This window comes from Periplaneta americana, chromosome 1 (assembly GCF_040183065.1).
Source record: "Periplaneta americana isolate PAMFEO1 chromosome 1, P.americana_PAMFEO1_priV1, whole genome shotgun sequence".
Taxonomy (NCBI): domain Eukaryota; kingdom Metazoa; phylum Arthropoda; class Insecta; order Blattodea; family Blattidae; genus Periplaneta; species Periplaneta americana.
This window is the reverse complement of record NC_091117.1, coordinates 109002554-109022062: the sequence shown is the minus strand read 5'-3', so window position 1 is coordinate 109022062 and position 19509 is coordinate 109002554. Positions and strand designations below refer to the sequence as shown.

The 19509-nt window shown below is 35.9% G+C and overlaps 1 protein-coding gene and 1 long non-coding RNA gene across 3 annotated transcripts in view; both read left to right on the top strand.

Annotated features, from left to right (window-relative positions):
* Nucleotides 1-19509, top strand: part of LOC138699663 (probable replication factor C subunit 1) — a 233206-nt gene that overhangs the window by 123722 nt on the left and 89975 nt on the right. The gene's annotated exons all lie outside the window — the stretch shown is intronic.
* Nucleotides 1949-11706, top strand: LOC138699651 (uncharacterized). Its single transcript, XR_011332056.1, has 6 exons — nt 1949-5947; nt 6912-7071; nt 7172-7422; nt 7685-7810; nt 8037-8244; nt 8491-11706. It is a non-coding gene; the product is annotated as an uncharacterized lncRNA (long non-coding RNA).

The following is a 19509-nucleotide window of genomic DNA, read 5'->3' as shown; positions in this document are numbered from 1 at the left end:
TCTCGCTTCACCTCTACAAGCACGTACAACATACTGGAGTCGCGAAGAAAAGAATGACGTTGAAAATTTGTACATGGCAACGTGCCATTCCAGATGACACGCCAAATGACAGTTTTTAACCATACATTCACGGTCTTTCCCTCGGAAACTGAACGCGGCCCGCTATCACGTGAAAAATCCCCCGGTGACTATGGGCGAAGGCAGTTTTTTCCACGTGCCGTTCTTTCTTGCGCGCCAACCGTGCCGTCCCAACACGCCCCGATATTACAGAGGAAAGAATGTGTGTGTATGGCCGGCTAAAGAGGAACTTGTTGCAAGGATAAATGTGTTTCTTATAGTTAAATGGGAAAAAGGAAGTGTTTGTTTTATACAACATAACAATGACAAAATACTGCATCGTATGCGAAAGTGTACTGAACAGACAGAAGTTTAACTCTGTGAAAAGAAAATCCGTCGATGACCCGTGTGAGCGGCCTATAAACATTTTAAACAGAGAGTTTATAAAAGCAGATGTACCTACAGTGACATTATAAGAACCATAATCTTAAGTGAAAGCAGCCCTCCTATTGACTTTTTTTTTTTTAGAATAATGTAATATTTAAGATGATGAATGGAATACTGCGACGACTGACTGACTAACTTGTGATGATTAATTCTTGTGTGAAGCTTTTGAATATTTCTCCCCTGAGAATGTTATCAGCTTTCTCAGTAAGGTTGTTGTTGGAGGGGCAGTTTCCTTAAAGAAAGACCTTGCATCTTTGTACCTTACATACAAAGCCTTTTCATTTGTGTTTGTAACTCTGGGAATAGTTCCCCTCCATTTGTGTTCAAGAGGAGGGTGCTCTACAATACAATTAACACCCTCAGCAACTGAGTGCAGGGTTGGTCTACGCCGTGGTTTAATGTTCCATCCATATGTGGAGGATATTTCCCTCTCTTCTTTCTTTTAAGAATGTAGAATCTCCGCAAGAGGTTGTTATATTTATAACAAGGCAGGAATTATTTAAACAGAAATGCAAGCTTTGTACCATTTCAGGTTGCTGTGTGTTAACTGTAAACCTTTGTTTGCATTGGGAGTCTCCCGTTGAAACGAGTGTTGCTTTATGAATACTTGATGCTTACGTTTTTCTGGAATTATTTTGTTGTTACCAAAAATGACTTAGAAATTGACTATCGTGGCTTGTTTAAAACTCATAACCTTATATGTTCCTGTAAAGACTAAAATAAATTAATTTAAACAATCGGTTTTGGAGATAACATGACGTTCAGCACGTTACGCAATCCCTATTTCTCATTTCCATTGATCCTTATAATTAGGCTTCGAGACTTTGGACCCGATACAATAAGTTTACTGTGCATGTACTATAGGTTGTTGACTCGCTGCAGGTAGATAGAGATGTGTTGAGGTAACAACGTTGCTATTTACAGTAGAGTACGGTAGTATGGGGAAACACACATATGTACATTCTGAAAGTAAATACAGGTTGTTTAAAAATACGGGGCATAATTTCAGGTATGTATTTCCCACATGTAGACTATCAAAATAGTTGCAAATCAAGATTTCAGGTATAACTCCCTGTAAAGTTGATTTGAATAATTTCGAGGGAAAAATTGTTCCGGAGCCGGGTATCGAACCCGGGACCTTTGGTTTAACGTACCAACGCTCTACCACTGAGCTACCCGGGAACTCTAACCGACACCGATCCAATTTTTCCCTCTATATCCACAGACCTCAAAGTGGGCTGACAACCGTCAAGCAACCAACTTCGAGTGCACACTAACTCTGTGTGACTTAAATTGTGGTTTTCTGTTAACGAACAGTGACGTGTATTATGCAAATCAAGATTTCAGGTATAACTCACTGTAAAGTTGATATGAATAATTTCGAGGGAAAAATTGTTCCGGAGCCGGGTATCGAACCCGGGACCTTTGGTTTAACGTACCAACGTACCGATCGGTGTCGGTTAGAGTTCCCGGGTAGCTCAGTGGTAGAGCGTTGGTACGTTAAACCAAAGGTCCCGGGTTCGATACCCGGCTCCGGAACAATTTTTCCCTCGAAATTATTCAAATCAACTTTACAGGGAGTTATACCTGAAATCTTGATTTGCATAATACACGTCACTGTTCGTTAACAGAAAACCACAATTTAAGTCACACAGAGTTAGTGTGCACTCGAAGTTGGTTGCTTGACGGTTGTCAGCCCACTTTGAGGTCTGTGGATATAGAGGAAAAATTGGATCGGTGTCGGTTAGAGTTCCCGGGTAGCTCAGTGGTAGAGCGTTGGTACGTTAAACCAAAGGTCCCGGGTTCGATACCCGGCTCCGGAACAATTTTTCCCTCGAAATTATTCAAATCAACTTTACAGGGAGTTATACGTGAAATCTTGATTTGCACAATACACGTCACTGTTCGTTAACAGAAAACCACAATTTAAGTCACACAGAGTTAGTGTGCACTCGAAGTTGGTTGCTTGACGGTTGTCAGCCCACTTTGAGGTCTGTGGATATAGAGGGAAAAACTGGATCGGTGTCGGTTAGAGTTCCCGGGTAGCTCAGTGGTAGAGCGTTGGTACGTTAAACCAAAGGTCCCGGGTTCGATACCCGGCTCCGGAACAATTTTTCCCTCGAAATTATTCAATCAAAATAGTTCATTACAACATGTGTCCGGAAATGCTTTATTTCCGAGTTATGGCCTTCACAACATTGAAATTCACCGGAACGTTTCTCTTTCCGCAGGTCGTTGCCGTCAAAGGAGACATTAAGAGGGCACTCTGACAGTTCATTCCGAGGCGAAGGTTACATTCAGTGTTGTGTAGGCGTCAGACTGTGCGACATGTATTCAAAACAAGAGCTGGCAGAGATACACTTCATGTACGGTAAGGCGGACGGCAATGTTGCGCTGGCTCGTCGTTTGTACCAGGAGAGGTACCCACAGCGACAATGTCCAGATCGGAAGACATTTGTACGTCTCCATTACCGTCTGTGCGAGTATGGAAAATTTTAACTCTCCTGGTTTGGGAAGGGGACGGACCAAGATCTACAACTCCAGAAGTACAGGAGGAGATTCTGGAGGCTGTGAACATGACTCCTTCTATCAGCACACGAAGGGTAGCGTTGCAAGTCAATGTTCCTCATACGACTGTCTGGAGACTGTTGAAAGATTATCAATTGTATCCTTATCATTTGCAACGTGTACAGGCCCTGTCACCAGCAGATTACCCTGCACGAGTTAGGTTCTGTCAGTGGTTCTTGCAGCAGTGTGGTGTAAATCCGAACTTTCCTGCCTTAGTATTATTTACAGATGCAGCACAGTTCACATGAGATGGCATAACAAATTTCCACAATCAGCATGTATGGGCGTATGAAAATCCACGTGCAACTGTTCCATCTCATCACCAGGAGCGGTTCTCCCTCAACATGTGGGCCGGTATCATTGGTGATCGATTAGTTGGACCCCATGTACTTGTAAACAGACTTACGGGGCAGGCGTACACAAACTTCCTGGAAAACACCATACCTCATGTTTTAGAAGACACTCCACTGATCAATCGTCAACACATTCACTTCTTGCATGATGGCGCTCCGGCACACTTCAGTCGTACGGCTCGCCGGTACTTGGATCGAAGGTTTCCTGATCGATGAATAGGTAGAGGTGGCCCAATTGCTTGGCCTCCACGCTCACCTGATCTGAACCCTCTCGATTTCTACTTGTGGGGCCATTTAAAATCATTGGTTTATTCGTCTCCGGTGCCTGATTTGGAATCCCTTCGGAATCGAATTGTGGCATGTTCTGAGGACATACGCAATACTCCTGGAGTTTAGGATCGTGTTCGCAGGTCAATGAGACATCGATGTGAGGTCTGTATTGAAGCAGGAGGTGGACATTTTGAACATCTTCTGTAATGACAACGACCTGCGGAAAGAAAAACGTTCCGGTGAATTTCAATGTTGTGAAGGCCATAACTCGGAAATGAAGCATTTCCGGACACATGTTGTAATGAACTATTTTGATTGTCTACATGTGGGAAATACATACCTGAAATTATGCCCGTATTTTTTAAACACCCTGTATACATTACACAATGATAATGTCAAAAGAATGTGGAAAGCATTTATTCTCCGTCTTTTATAAGCATTTCTGTTTAATTATACACAATGTTAATGGTGGAAATAAGCATGTAGCAATTTTAATTTTTTCATTTATCCTATTGGCCATCTTAGGAAGTGCAGTTACAGTACCGAAATGCAATGTACTACAAGATACATTCTCAGTATCTCAAACGTAAATCTTTTTCGGTTATCTGCCAAAATTTGTACTGTAGAAAGCTGCGCTCTACGTCGCATGACGTGATAGGAGCAAAACGAAAAAACCTAACATCATTGCAGTCTCTAAGAGATAGTCCTTAGTTCTCGGGTGATTCTATGTCCACTAATTTGCTGTTTATGTTACACAATGTTCCATATCCGTTATTTTTACATAAAATTGATTTCCACTTCAGTTTTACACGTTCAGTAACCGGTGTACTTGATATCTCATTAATTCTCTGCATCATTTTCTAAATTAATTTGAGGGCTTCCGGCATCTCTTGCTCTGACGTTTCTAACCGTGTAATAGTTTCAGACACAGTTTGTATGAAAATAAAGTTATTCGTCAGAACCTTCAAATCCAGAGCGTTTTCCTTTGCGTATTTGTTGGCATCCATTCTACAGTACCCCAACCCACTGTACGCTTTACCACTATACTCAGTACGCCGTTATGTGGATTTCCCACTAAACTGCTCTATCGGGTCCGAAGTCTCGAAGCCTGCTTATAATCCGAAATAATCTGATAATTGCACTGTGTTATTTTTAGTCGAGGTAATAAAGTTATTTTCTTTTCACATAACTATCCTGACTAGAGAGGAGAGATTGGCAGTGACATCAGCTCGAGTAGCTTTTCACATATGCACAAATTGTACTTTTTCAGCGATTTGAACGGAAATTATAATATTTCACGCTTTTGTTTTCGTCGCAAAGAGACAGAATGAAAGGAATTTGTGAATAATCTCAGCCCAGCCTTCTCTTTGTAGTCAGAAACGCTATTAATCCGTTACACAGTGAATTCATTTCATTACTCGTGCCAGCATCGACTCAGGGGTCACTTTGTGACACAATACCACACAATTACAGTTAATGTAATGCAAATACAAAAAGTTGTGTAATAATTAAAGTATTGTGTAATTCATGCATGCATACATACACATATGCATGCGTACATACATACATTACATACATATAGGGAAGACCAGGTAACTTGATACCCTAAGGGTGAAACCTAACCATTTTTCCCCCATTACTACAAATGCTAGTGGATTATGGTGATTTTTCTAGTTTGAAGGTTGAATTTTCTTTTGCCAACTTCGTTTCGAATTTCGATACTGACAAATACTATAAATGGTAGTGATTTTGTAACTGGTATGTTGGCAGCTGAGGCAAATATCGACAATATTTGCCGGTACTGGAGTTCCATGAAATTAAAATTGTACTAGATTTCTCAGCCGGTTACTGGAAGATAGTGAAATTCAAACTTCTTAATAATTAATTAATATTAGTATTAATATTAATACATAATAGTTATTTTATGTGTTACGTTGTGGTTATAATTCAAGAATAGTCAGATAAGTACGAATAAATATAATATACTTGGGCGTGATAATGCACGTGGGTAATGGATAGAAATATTATTTCAAATTTTAATGAATTTCTTTCGTGTTTAGATTTTTATTACAATGTCGAAAAAATGAAATAGTGTGGCAGTGACTCCTCCAAGGAAGAAAATGTGTGGCATTCAGAGTACGCTTCAGAAATCTGTAGTTCACATGTATAATGAGTTGAAGAAAGAAGATAATGAAGGAGGAAGTATGCTAAAGGAGACAGCAATTACAACCAAAATAGGAAAATTATTAGGAGTAAGTATTCTTAAGCATACATTTCAAAGTGGTATTCAGTTTTAGGAGTTTGCACTAATAATTTCATGATTGTGGTCAAACAAAACAAATTTTTAGGTTAGGCCTACATGTTTAATCAAGTCAGTGATTTTCATATTGCCAAACTAAATACATTTAAGATACTGTAATACTGCAGTAGGTGATAGCTTAAATACATTTACAAATTAGACGAACAAATAATCAAACAGCACGAAAGTAAATTTCCAGTTTTCTCTTTTGGTATTAAATTAACCGTTCAGATCACAGTTTTCATGCCACATCGGCCGAAGAAAATACAAGTCATATTGTAATTATTAACTTGATATTGCAGCAAATATTACATGAATGTTGGCCTGTTATGGTGCTTAAAAATAATTCAGTTTTATATAATAACTATATAACATACTCTATAAAGCATAGGAACGTTGACTCTGGCTGAATAATTTATTCATGACTGGTCTAAGTAATATTAAATATGGTGTTTCTTCAGAAAAGCTACCCCATCCAAAGTACTTGTTAAGATATAACACTCGAGAGGACGAGGACGCACTACTGGGAAACTAACCATTTCTCTTCGTCCTGGACCTCTCGCATGTTATATTGGTAATTAGTAACAAGTTTGAGGGAGGGACTAAAACAATGCATTAGAATATACAGGTAAGTGTCAAAGGATTTTTGTGCTGAAAGTATTTGTGGCTGTGCACTAAAACCACGTGTTCATCACTATGTAAATATCACAGAAATCAATTAAACAAAATAAAATTATGCCTTCTTTGATGTAGCTTTTCTGGAGAATTACCTAAATATTAGCCTGCTTAAACCTATCGTAGACTCAACCTAACATGTTGATCATTTTCTATTCATATAGCTGTAAATGTTGGTATCATACATGAATTTTATGATATAACAATTTTTAGAAGTGTTATGTTATTGTTTGTTATTACAGCTTGGCTTTACTACAGCCACGAAAGTGATAACAAATTCACAGAAGGGGACCCCACTTGTGACACCAGGAAAACATAGACTACGTAAACATCCAGTGACTGATGCTGATGATTTTACGAAAGATGCAATTGCGAGATTTATTTATGACAAGTTACATAAAGGTAGGGAAGTTACAGGAATTATTGTGTTGATTTATGCAATGTAATTCTGATATTAGTCATATGTATAAAAATATGGCATAATTTTCATTTATTGTTACAGGGGAAGTACTAATAGCAGCAAAAGTTCTGGAAGATATGAATGATGATTATGAAACATATTTCTTTAGAGTATCCTTATCATCGGTGAAAAAAATTTTGAAAGAGATGAAATTTCTATGGAGCAAAGGGGATCCTTATACACATGTACGAGAAAGTGATGTTATTCGTTTTTAAGAGAATATATAAGAAATGTGGAGCGTGAGAACCCTAAACCCGTAGTATTCTTGGATGAGACTTGGATTTTTATGAATGGTAAATTTCAATGTATTGTGAGACATTGAGTGATTGAATTTTTTACTAACAAATAGGTTAACACTTATGTGGAATATGAAATTGCAATTAATATAGGCTACTAGTAATGAATTCAGGTGGGAACAACATGTTTTGCAATTAATAGTTTCATATTATAACTAGAGGTTACTTATAAAATTCTTGAACGGTTTTCCTGTCTTTAAAATTTTTGTGTCTCTTAGAGTGTCAATGTGAATTGCTTTTCTCTCTCTGTTTTTTTAAGTAGGATCACCCACTTATTCATGAAAGAAACCAGGTGAAGTTTCCAGTGACATGAATGGTGTTATTCGTAGACCAACAAATGAGGGTGGAAGATTAGATGCCGGAACGAAAGGTGGATTTATACTCGGTAAGTTATATTGATTTATATTTTACATAAATTTGGCAAGAGTAATTTTTTAAATCAGGGTACAAAAATATAAAAATTGGTGACTAAATAAAAACGTGGGAAAGCCTTTCACCAAAGAGGATCTCATGTCATGTTATGTTATGTTATGTTATGTTTTATTTTCTTTATTTAAATGCTGTGAATTCATGTGACGTAATTATATGCCCAGGTATAATTTTTATTGCAGGTGCTGATTTAATTTTTTCATGCAATTGAAAGAAAAGTCAGGACTACCATAGTGCTATGAATAGCCCTGTAGTTGAGAAGTGGGTGCGAACACAGTTGTTGACCTGAGAACATTAGGGCAATGCGTTATTGTCATGGATAGTGCTGCATATCATAGCAGACTTGTGAAAAATCAGCCAACAACAAAATGGAGGAAAGAACAGCTACTGGTGATTGCAACTGAATATAATAGATTTGTTGTACTAAATGATAAGAGTTGATGGTGTGAAATCACCTTTTGATATTACATTGCAATATTAATTTCCATACTTTACAGTCATTATTATTATTATTATCATTACTACTACTACTACTACTACTACTACTACTACTACTACTACTACTACTACTATTACAACCGTTTCTCTTATTTCTCATAATTAGGCATACTTATAGATGCTACTTTTTTCTTTCAGGTGAAATTGAATCTACATAAGAATCCTAAGACAACAGAGCCTTGCCAATTACTGTTCTGAAGCGGCCTTGTCTTATGTGTTGTGTCTATATACAATTAATTCTTTCAGTTTTTTTTCCCCTTTAATGTAATGAAGTTGTTGGTTGATTGATACCAAGTGTTCACGGAAGATGTCATTTGTTATCTTGCACTCCAATATTTAACCACATGATTGAAAGCTGTGTAAAGTTAAACAGTCAAGACAATGATCCATATCTTCATTGAGATTTCAGAAATGGCATGGGGAGATTCTGAAATATCAGTTCTTTGTAAATATTTGAGACAATCATGGCCTGTGATAATATGAGTACTGCCACTGTGGATTTTCATAGAAGTTCAGTTATTAAATTAGGTGTATTATTTTTACTATGTATTGTACTATATTTTTGTTTTGCTTAATTGATGAATTATATATGCTGTAAATTGAATAGTAGACTGTAGGCCTATAGCTTAACTGATGAATTGTATGTGATGTAAATTAAATAGTAGGCTGTATACCACAAGTGATGAATTGTTTATGCTTGTAATGTGAAGTAATTTGCATGATATTTATTATCAATTTCTGTATATTTCAACTGATTGAATTGTTTATACTTTTAAATTGAATTAATTTGCTTGCTATGTATTATATTTTATAGCTTAACTGATGAATAATTGTTTAGGTTTGTCAATTTAATAATCTGAGTGCCATGTACTTCATATTTTTAGTGGAGCCACCAATGTAGCTTAGTCAGTAGACTCGTTGGCCTGCAAATTCAGAGCTGCACTCGAGGGTAGTTTGGATCCCCCATTTGGTCTGATTAGTTGGTTTCTTCTGAGGATTTTCCTCCATCGTGGAGCGGATGCCGGATGGCCTATTGCAATTTTTTCATTTGCTTTAGAATCATTCCGATTTTTGTTACTACATTGTCATGTTCTGATCTTGTTATTCTTTTAACAGTGTGGTAAGATGCAGGTATAGATAACCTTACAGTAATTTTGCTACCTTTCAGCTACCTCATTACCTCCCACTCCATAAAGTTCATGGATCCACGGAAGTACCAGTCGTCGATGTAATTCGACCATTTTGCTTAAAATATTAAAACACTGTAAAATATTGAGATTTCATGCTGTTACATCCAATACTGCAGCAAGAATATCTGATTTTGAATCTGATAGTATGACAGCCTTCTCAGATTTATGAAGTTGATACTGGATATTTTGTAAGCTTAAAAGTGTATCTAAATTTTCACTATCAAAATTAGTCAGTGTTTGAAGTTAGTTAGTTAGTTAGTTAGTTAGTTAGTTAGTTAGTTAGTTAGTTAGTTAGTTAGTTAGTTAGTTAGTTAGTTAGTTAGTTAGTTAGTTAGTTAGTGGCGTTTAAAAAGGGCGCATCAGCTACTATGGCTATTTGCGCCCTTATCTAAAATCTTTCACTAAACACAAACACAATACAGTAACCAGAATATTTAAAAGAACTAAAAAGCTGGTATTGTACTACAACACCACTACATCTATGGCTTGGTAAACAGGACCCATCTATAAAAAATACTGTATGTAGTCACTCACTGACCAGATCATTTATCGTTTCTAATGATTTTTAAAATGTCTGGAGAAGTATCACATTTCTTAACATCATCTGTTAAAGTTAACTTATATACTATTCATTTTCAAATAACTTGGGATTGTGTTTTATTAGTAAAGTTTCCCTTAATTGAGCAAGTTTGAGTTCTCCAAGTAGAGTCAAAAAGTCTGTTGGGATTTTGGCTCAGTTTATTAATATTTGTGGACTATGATTTTTTGTTCTAGACAACCATATTATCTGCAAATGATGAGATTATCATAAGATCTATTTCTTTAGTTAGACCATCGACATTAATATTGGAAGATGTATTCCTGAAAACAACAATGTGGGAAGCCCAGATGAATCTGTCTCTATTTACATATTTGTGACAATGAATCAAATAATCAAGTCACTGACCCAGTGTAACACTTTATCATGGACACCCTAAGTTTGCAATTTCTTAAGTGATTTATATCTACAGAGCCATATGATCCTTGAAAATAAATTAAAATTGTTAAGGTGTTTTGTTTTCTGTTTAAAATATCTTTAAGATCTTGACTAAAATTTAAAATTTGTCCATTTGTTGAATGCAATTCTCTAAAGTCAACTCAATAAGATGAAAGTTGGTTACTAGATTCCAGGAACCAATTCAATCTATGAAATCATCTCTTCCATAATTTTGGCTATCATACTAGTAAGTGGTATCTGTCGATAACTCGAAAAGATATTAGTTGAATAATTGCTTTTCAAAATTGATGTTATGATAGATTTTCTCCAGACAGATATTGTATTTTAGATGAGATTACAAGATAAAAGTAGTGAGTTTGCTGTTTGCCAGCATGTTTAAGAAAATCAGCATGTGTATTGTCTGGACTTGGAGATGTTTTGGGTCTTATGTTATTAAATTAATAGTAATATTCAGTTCTTGATTAAATATTGTTATATAAAGTAGATTGTACATTTAATATTTCTTTCAGTTTTTTCTTAATAGTCTGACGTACACAGATAAAATTAACAACCACACCACCAACTAATCTAATAGAAATTAAATTATAATTTAATGTAGAAAAAGTGATTAAAATTATAAATACACGTAATAAACCATAACCCCCTAATTTCAACAATATACTATTTTATTCCCTTTTACAGCTTGTAGATAATTATTAATTATAGTTATTACTTATTAGCATAATATTTATTGAACTTATTGGCTATTTCACTTCGTTTGAAAGATGTTATTGTGTACAAAAAGCATTTTTTGATGATCGTTTCATGCTGTATGTTGTGTATAAATCTATGATTTCTGGCCATCTGTTCTGTGTAATCCATCTTTTGTATAGAATTAATAAAATACTCTTTTGGTAGTAATTATTTTATTAATTGAGTATTTAATTTTCACCAGCTCACATTTCTTGAATCATTTGTTTTTTCTTATTTAAATTTAGGACACAAGAGCCAAAAAGAGACTTCATAGTTATGTATCATACATTTTTTCAATGACAGACGTGGAGTTGCAGAAATAATAAGTGTAAGTGTAACATTATTAAGCAATTTACAAACAAATGAAATCTTTAAAAAGGTATCTAGAAGTGAAATTACTTATGGCTTTTAAGGACCAAAATTATTTTTGTAAGTTGATTTATTATTATTTCAGTTTTAGCCTAGTTGTATTATCCATTTCCTTACTAATTTCAAAAGATAATCAGAAGTTCATTCGAATTCCAACCAAAAGTCAATTGGTTATTAATTTATCTACCTTTAGGAAGTACAGTATATGTACGCTGGAATCTTTGAAGTGAAGTGACAATAATTTAATTGGTCTTGGAACAGATTTGATTCTGGAATATTATATCTGTGGTGTTCGGGTAAAGGGATATAAAGGGCAGATGGAATTTTGTTCCCCAGATGAACACACAAGTTAAATTATACAAGTGGGTGTGCAAAAATCAAAGAATACTAGCAGTTGGTGTGATTTATTTGTGTGGAAAATTATTTGTAATAAGGGTTCGAAGTTTAATTTTCATTTATCTCCGAACTCATTTTTATGACTTATCTCCCTTTACCCAAACACCACAGATATACTATACTTTGTTGTATATTTACGTCTAGTAACCTATTAATGCTAATACTAATAATAATGTAAAGGAATAAAAGAATAGAACATAGCAATACATTTCTCATTATTATTATTCTCATTATTATTGAAACTATTTAGAATAACCTTTCAACATTAAGGTAAAGTACGGTGAGTAAAGAAGTCATTCAGTACATAGGATCGTGATTTTACTATATGTGGTGATATCTGGTAACTGTTGGCGACACTGACAAGGCGGAAATATTTGCTGTTTGGGAACTGAACTTACGTGATCCTCACTATACATACATACATACATACATACATACATACATACATACATACATACATACATACATACATACATAACCATTAAACCACTCATTTTTATGTAAACCATCTCGAATCCATCTTCAGACATTTGTTATTATACATGCAATTGTATGTATGTATGTATGTATGTATGTATGTATGTATGTATGCATAGGGTGAGCCAAAGAAACGGGAAATTTTTAAATAGTGAAATGAAACTTTAGATATTGTATTAAATTAACTTTTATTATATAAAAATATAGAATATAGTATTCCATTTGCATGTAACCACTACTTCTTGAAAATGGCATCCTTCAGATGCCTTCCACTAACATGCATACATTCTTGTAATTCCTCTTTGAAGTTTCTCATTACATTTTGCAACATTTCGACTATAATGTTTGAAATTTCTTCACGAATTGCTGTCTTCAGGTGTTCACTGTTTCGCGGTTTGTTCGCGTGTACTTTCTTAGGTACTCCCACAAAAAGAAATCGCTTGCACTTAAATCGAGGGATCGTGCAGAGCAGAGACGTCTCCATTTCTCATTATAACATGGTTCTCAAACAGATGACTGCAGTATGTGCTAGCCTATTGCAACGTCTTGCTGAAACCAAGTTGATCTGCCAGAGCATATCTCCGGATTGAACGCGTCGAACTACTAACTATTCCAATCAACTACCCTTCTGTTCACGAAGGCGAATATCCTCACATTTGTCCTTTACTTGCCCTCATGTATCTTACACAAGTAGTCCTTTTTTCCCGATGTAAAAAAGGACTTTCTAGTCTGCTACGAAGGTCACTACAGTTCGGTTTCCCTGAATATGCCCTAAATAGTTCGCATTATATTGCGTCTTGCCCGACTTCTACGATTCGCAAGATTTCGCATTTATTAATAGCTGTCCCTGTCATTCGAGATTACTTTTCAACTCTTTTTTTTTTTTTTTAATTCTATCTGGTGCATTTTGCCTCACTGTCTATGGACCCCAGCATGCCGATTCATATTCCATAATTGGCTAGACTAGAGCACTGTATGCTCTCGCCTTACAGATTGTATTAATTTTTTTTAGTGCTGCCATGCTTTTCTTGCAGTGTTTCGGTGTATTCCTCCGGCTCTAGATCATTACTGAATGTGATTTCCAGATATTTACATTGATTAACTACCAGAATGTGTTGATTGTTTATTGTGTATGATAATAATTGTATTCCATTTTCCGTCTAGAAACAGAATGTTACCCAATACAGAATAATTTTTGGTTGAGGGGCTAACTAAAAAATGTCCTACCAATTTTGAGATCGAAAATTTTCAATTTGCTTCCCTTCCCTTCCCTTCCCTTCCCTTCCCTTCCCTTCCCTTCCCTTCCCTTCCCTTCCCTTCCCTTCCCTTCCCTTCCCTTCCCTTCCCTTCCCTTCCCTTCCCTTTCCATATCAGTATATTTCAGTCATATGAATGAAATTCCGTTGCTTTTGAAAATAATTTATTCACAGAAATACTCAAAAGTTTAATCCATATTTGCATTTGATACCTTTTAATCTCAGAAGATTTACTTTTGTTATTTTGGGATTCATATGTATTTTTTACTGGATAAAATATTGGTTACTACCTACTCTATTAAGACTTATTTAAAATCATCCGTCCCCAAGTGAGGTTGAACACTGGGATCCGGAATTACAACATCAAAATATAAAGAAGAATGAAACGAGTAAAATAATTATACAAATTTAGCTTTCAGGTAAAGCTCTCTGTGAAGCAGACTTGAATAATTTCAAGGGGAAAATTGTTTCGAGCCGGGTATGGATCCTGGGACCATTGACTGAACGAACCAACGCTCTTGTCAACTGAGCTGCCCAGGAACTTCACCCGATACTGTCTCAACTTTTCCCTTTATGTCCACAAAACTCGAGTGTGCTGACAGGCCAGAAACCCACATCGAGTGCACACAAACTCTGTGTGACTTGAAATTGTGGTTTTCTGTTAACGTACCTACAGTAACGCAGATACATATACAAATCTAGGAGTAGCAATAACTTTTAAAAGTAATTTGCATTATGTTTCAACATTTCTCTCACTTAGACCTTCCATCTCACGTGAAAAACAAAAAAGTTTTCTGCTTACCAACTTCTGAAGGTGTAAGTGTCTATTTTGGACAGATCACTTCGAAGTTACTATGTTTTCTCTCTGTTTCAGAAAAAAAAAAATCTGTCCTTTCCTTAGACATTCACCCATCAATCATAAAAATTACAGCGCGATTGATTGACTATCGACTATCTTAGGAGCTAAAACGTGATAAATATTTAACACAGCGGGAAACTGATTTCTCCCTCCCTCTGGCTCCGATATTGCCGTCTCTCTCTCACGTCCACACCTGTGGAGTAACGGTTAGCGCGTCTGGCCGCGAAACCAGATGGCCCGGGTTTGATTCCCGGTCGGGATAAGTTACTTGATTGAGGTTTTTCCAGAGTTTTCCCTCAATACAATATGTGCCAATGTTGGGTAACTATCGGTGCTCGACCCCGGACTCATTTCACCGGCATTATCACCTTCATCTCATTCAGACGCTAAATAACCTAAGATGTTGATAAAGCGTCGTAAAATAACCTACTAAAATAAAAAATCTCTCTCTCACACGAGACGTCATCACCGAAATGTTTTTGAACAGCTTGGCAACATCAGTTCTCAGTTATTTTTTTTATTTTTTTTTTTTTCCTTTTTTCTTTATTCCATATTTACATACTTTCTTGCTTCCGTCCTTTCAATATTTCTTTCTTTCTTGGCATTCACAGGGATATTGACTGAGAGCTGGTTAGGGCAAATCTGTTTACCACATCAAGTGATCGTTTTCCCGTTGCAAGAAGAATCGCTCCAGTACGAACTGACAAAAATACTTACCCTCATTTGGAATGAGATTCGATCCCACAATACTTTATGGAGGCATCCTTCTGTGAAGTAAATGCAGTTGGCTTTACCTGTTATTTAAGGGGGATATCCAGCTTAACTGGTCCATTTTTTTAGTTTGTCCGTGGAGTATAGAATTTCCCCTTTTGTGAAAGAATTTTATTTTCTAAATATCTGGATTAGTTTTAGACAGCACCGCATGTTTATAAGTTTGTTGCTCGTTCTCCGAAACTTACAATTTTTAAACCATTTCCCTCAAAAACTTTTAAATATAATTGCATGAAACTTTGCTTGGTTATTGTATATATCATGATCTACCATGCGAATTAATATTTTTGGGTTATTATTAATAGAGAAAATATAAAAAAATATTCGTGTAAACATTTTCATAAAATGTAAAAAATAAATAAATAAATAAATAAAAATTACGATACTACATACACTGTAAGTAATTTATTGATAGTCTACTGATTCAAGTTGTTTCTACAACCTTCTGGAATAGGCCGGACGAAAGAGATGAAACATTTTTTTTTTTTTTTAATTGTGGGAGCTAGGAAGGAAACGGTGATTGGTTGTACAGAAATATTGTCAACATTTCGAAAATTTGAAATATGGGAATTTTTTTTCTTGTAAATGAAGATATGAATAATAACCTCGTAAATTTTCAACTTAATTCAGTAAGGAAGACTTGAGAAAATGAAAAATTAAATTTACGTAGTTATCGTATACTTATTTAAGCTGGACCGGAGAGTTACCTCCAATGTTCACCACGTGTCGTCATGACATGTAAATGTGAACGCTCCATGAAATTGGAAGTCTCCTGAGGTGAATGAATAATGGTATACTTTCATAAAGGAATACGCTGGGTCGTATTAATGCAGTTGAGTAGAATCTGCTGCGCCCACGAATTCCTGAACAGCCATCAACTTGCAAACAGTGTAGCCTGCATACGTGAGGAGCGCCACATTGTTTAATTTTCACTTGCCCTCCCTCACGTTTATTGGTTGCTTGAGACACTTGTTTACGGTACTTGGTGTTGCTTTTCTCGCAGGGCGTGTCATTGCATACAATACGTATCAGTAACTTTGTCAGTTATTAATATTAGCAGGAGTCCGCGTATTTCCATTTTTTTCTTGATAGCATGATATAAACACATAAGTTGTATATACTGTAAATACAATGACCCTTAAATTGACATATATTCAAAATGTCAATATATGTTGAGTAGACGAGTAGACAATTGTTTCCGGTAGTTTTATATGGATTTTTAACGCTTTCGCTTACGTAAAAAAGTAATAATTTTGCTTTTGTTCAAACTCTGTCGCACAAATCGTTTTTTGACTAGACAGCGTTTTCACATATCGATCGATCAGTCGGTCGATCGGTACTTTTATCTTTACGTGTCTGCCCTACTCTCGGTGTCTAGCAAACACTGATGCTATTATAATAAAAATAAGTTGTTTATTGTGAGCGATGTTTTTTTTTTTTTTTTTTTTTTTTTTTTTTTTTTTTTTTTTTTTTTTACATGGCACATACTATGCCTACGCTTATGTGTTACACTGATTTATACAGCACTGATTTTTGTTCGCGAGACATGTACTGTCCGTCCGAGTGGTTATGTCGCATCTTGGTTTTCCCCCACCAGTTTGTGCTGCCGCCTTTGTAAAGACTAGTGGCTGGGCTGTTACGCTCTTTCCTGAAAATATTTGCTGTACGGAATTGGAAATTTACGTTTAAAACAACTGTTTAAAATAATGTAAATAACTGTTTAAAATAATGTAAAGGAAAGGACCCCGTGAAGAAAGCTACTGGCATGTGATTTCCCCCGTTTTGACGACCCTGTAGCATAACCACACGGACGGACAGTAGTTACTGACTTATTTAGGCCTCGCTGTCAAGGGTACATATTCACCGCTGGCGGAAATGTGCATACACCCCCCCCCATTTATTTATTTATCCCTCTCCATTTATTTATTTTTGCCTCGCTTGTTTAGAGAGGATGGATGACTTAGACACTTCTTTTATACCTACTATACTAACACTTAGAGATAGGAATTACGTACTAAAACTTAGATTTCAGGTTGTGTGCGGCCACGCATATATGTATATCATCTCACTAATTGTCTGCTATGTATACTATACTCGTTTACATAAACAATTCACAATATACCCGCAACTGTTGATGGATGACATTCGTAAGTACATTACAGCAATATGCACATTAGAGAAGCAGTTTCATTACGTGCTAACGTTTGCAGTGGAGTTGTGCAGTTTAGTGAGCGGTTTTTGACTTGGTCGAATTTAATTCTTCGAATCGGACGAAGTTGAATGCAAAACTTCAAGATTTATCAGTAATCATACACGCTTATCAGCAAATGGAGATACATGTGGAAATTATGTAATGTGTATACATAGTAAAGGAGGACTATTATTTCAAGAACGCTGTGTTACGAAATATTTATATGGAATAGTTCTCTTTGTATGGGGATACAACACTCGAGAGAAACATTCTACTTCAAAATCTGATTCAAAATAGACATAATGTTTTGCTTTCTCGACCTTATATGGGTCATTCTCACGAAACCCATCACATTTCTTTCCCCTGCATAGATTTCTGTAATATCCTGTAACTTGAAAAATGTCTCCTGTGTAAAGAATACAACACTATTACACCTAGTTTTCCATCCTAAACTTAGGTCGATATTACATTTTCTTACTGCCATGCATAGCTTGGAATACCCAAATATGTGAACACCGTGGATGTCCCGCACTACAGAATATAAATTTCAATGAATATCACCCTTAAACTATCAATACGAATGGAGACAAACACATTGTATTGAAAAGTGCGTTAAAGGAAGTAAACATCCCATAGACAACACTTTTATAAAAGTGCCCAATGTCACTACAGAAGTGATGTAGTTTTTGTCCACGACTTTTTAGCTTTGCCATGGAACGGATGATTCTTCGCTTTGAATTTGCCGCTTTAAAAGAGAAGTTCAATGTGGTGCTTCCAGAACATTCGGGAGATAAAGACTGTGAATTACCAGTGCTTTCTCAGACATAAAAAAATCTGCACTTGCGTAGGGGAGACTAGGGAGATTTGATCCCCTGGGAGACTTGTTCCCTCGTTTGAATCTCCCTTCAAAAATTTGTTATTCTGGTTACTTTTTAGGAAAACAGGTTGGCTATACTGCTAGCTTGTGTTTTGTTTCTGCCAGTTTGAACAGGTGCCATGTACTGAAGATTAGCACATGTTTTATGATTTCCAGACATTTTGACAAGTTTATTTGGTAAGCAACATTTGCATATTAATTTTAATTGTATATTTGTTAAGTTTTCTCATAGCAATTATTGAAATCACTAGTCTATTGGCTTTCTTATAACATTCCTTGCAATTTTTAGAATATGTTCTATGTTGGCCAAAAAGAGAGGTTTTATTAATCATGTCTGAGTGGGAGACTTGATCCCACAACTATCAGGGAGACATGTTCCTGGGATCAAGTGTCCCCAGCATAATGATATATACCTAGATAAGCCTAGTATATATTAAAATAAGTATTTTGTGTTGTTTCAGAAATGCCACACAAATACAAAAGAAAAGAGGGTGCTAAACCTAGAGAACCAATAGACAGTGATGCAATGAAGAATGCTGTTGCTGCTGTGAAAGCTGGGGGGACCTATAAAGGGACAGCTAAAGCTTTTAAGGTCCCATTAATGACACTTAAGAGATTGTGCAGGAAGTTAGGTGAAGATAATACAAATAAAAGTTGCACACCAGACTACAAAAAATCACAAGTTTTTACAAAGAAAGAAGAAGAAGAACTGACAGAATATTTATTGATGGCCTCACGTCTTTATTATGGTTTGCCCAACAATAATACAAAAACACTTGCTTATCAATATGCAAAAATGAATAGAAAGAGCTATCCTAAAAATTGGGATAGAAATGAGGCTGCAGGTTCTGACTGGCTAAGAGGATTTATGGAAAGAAATCCTGTATTGTCACTGAGAACACCAGAAGCAACTAGCCTAAGCAGGAGTACTAGCTTCAACAAGCACACTGTTGGAGTGTTTTTTGATAAGTTGAGGGAGGTACTGGCGCAAGAACAGTTTCCTCCAAGTTCCATTTGGAATGTAGATGAAAGTGGCCTCACT